Source organism: Otolemur garnettii, unplaced genomic scaffold, assembly GCF_000181295.1.
Source record: "Otolemur garnettii isolate 467f Iridium unplaced genomic scaffold, OtoGar3 scaffold00153, whole genome shotgun sequence".
Classification (NCBI taxonomy): domain Eukaryota; kingdom Metazoa; phylum Chordata; class Mammalia; order Primates; family Galagidae; genus Otolemur; species Otolemur garnettii.
The window spans coordinates 2,820,562-2,822,431 of record NW_003852548.1 but is presented as its reverse complement, the minus strand read 5'-3'; the positions used below and the strand labels follow the sequence as shown (position 1 = coordinate 2,822,431).

The 1,870-nt window shown below is 45.8% G+C and overlaps 1 non-coding gene across 1 annotated transcript; it reads left to right on the top strand.

The window, feature by feature from the left end:
- The first annotated feature begins 1,659 nt into the window (after window positions 1–1,659).
- LOC111728386 lies at window positions 1,660–1,801 on the top strand. Its single transcript, XR_002775698.1, has one exon. It is a non-coding gene; the product is annotated as a U4 spliceosomal RNA (small nuclear RNA).
- Window positions 1,802–1,870: the final 69 nt, after the last annotated feature.

The following is a 1,870-nucleotide window of genomic DNA, read 5'->3' as shown; positions in this document are numbered from 1 at the left end:
TTTTTTTTTTTTTTTTGGCCAGGGCTGGGTTTGAACCCGCCACCTCAGGCATATGGAGCCCTTGCCCTACCCTTTTGAGCCACAGGCACCGCCCCACAAAACTTTTAAGGTGAAACACAATAGTTGCAGAGGTTATTTTTATTTTATTTTATTTTAATGTTTTTGAGACAAGTCTCACTATGTCACCCTCAATAGAGTGCTGTGTTGTCACAGCTCACAGCAACCTCCAACTCTTGGGCTTAAGCGATTCTCTTGCCTCAGCGTCCCAAGTAGCTGGGACTATAGGTGCCCGCCACAAGGCCCAGTTATTTTTCTGCTATAGTTGTCATTGTTGTTTAGGTGGCCCGGGCTGGGTTTGAACCGGCCACCCTCAGTGCATGTGGCTGGCACTGTAACCACTGTGCTATGGGCACTGAGCCAGTTATTTTTATTTATTTATTTTTGAAGGTTTTTTGGGGGGAGCAAGGCCATGTTTGAACCTGCCACCTCCAGTATATGGGGCTGCAGCCCTACTCCTTTGAGCCACAGGCACTGCCCTGGGATTGCATCTAATTAAAAGAGTATGCGGATACATTTTTAGGTCTTATAGAAGAAAAAAAGGTATGAAAAGTGAAAAATAGTAATGTTATAGTGAAGAAACCTGGCAGACGTCATCTTAACGAAGAGAAATATGTTAACATCACCAGTAATAAGACATATTGTTGGGTGGCGCCTGTGGCTCAAAGGAGTAGGGTGCCGGCCCCATATGCTGGAGGTGGAGGGATCAAACCCAGCCCCTGCCAAAAACTGCAAAAAAAAAGAAAAAGATGTATTGTTATCATATACCCTCTGATATGTTGGAAGGAGAATGGCATCTCACTTTCACAGTATTCTTTCCCCAAAACCCATACCCCAGTGCAACCATGAGAAAGTATCTGAGAAACCCAAATTGAGGAACATTATACAAAATACTTAATACTAAACCAGTATTCTTTTTGTTTGTTTGTTTGTTTGAGACAGAGGCTCACTCTGAAAAAAATTAAGAGTCTCACTCTGGCTCCCTGGGTTGAGTAGCATGGATGGTGTCATAGCTCACAGCAATCTCGAACTTTTGAGCTTAAGTGACCCCCTTACCTCAGCCTCCTGAATAGCTGTAACTATAAGCACCAGCTGCAACACCCGGCTAGTTTTTCTATTTTCTTTTTTAATTTTTTTTTCCAGTTTTTGGCCGGGGCTGGGTTTGAATCTGCCACTTCCAGTATATGGGGCCGGCACCCTACTCCTTTGAGCCATAGGCACTGCCCTAGTTTTTCTATTTTTAGTAGAGATGGGTGTCACTTCTGCTCAGGCTGGTCTCTAAGTCCTGAGCTCAAGCAATCCTCCCATCTCGGCCTCCTAGAGTGCTAGGATTACAGACGTGAGCCATGGCGCCCAGCCTTAACCAGTATTATTCAAAAGTGCCAAGGTCAGGATAGGGTGCCGGCCCCATATGCCGGAGGTGGCAGGTTCAAACCCAGCTCCGGCCCAAAAAAAAAGAAAAAAAGTGCCAAGGTCGCTGGGCCCTGTGGTTCACACCTATAATCCTAATACTGAGGGGCTGAGGCTGGTGAATTGCCTGAGCTCACAGGTTCGAGATTAGCCTGAGCCAGAGTGAGACCTCATTTCTAAAATAGCCAGGCGAGCTTTGCGCAATGTCAGTATCATAGCCAATGAGGTATATCTAAGGCACAATTATTGCTAATTGAAAACTCTTCCCAATACCCCGCCACGACAACTTGCAATATAGTTGGCACTGGCAATTTTTTTTTTGAGACAGAGCCTCAAGCTGTCCCCCTGGGTAGAGTGCCATGGCATCACAGTTCACAGCAACCTCCAACTCCTGGGCTCAAGC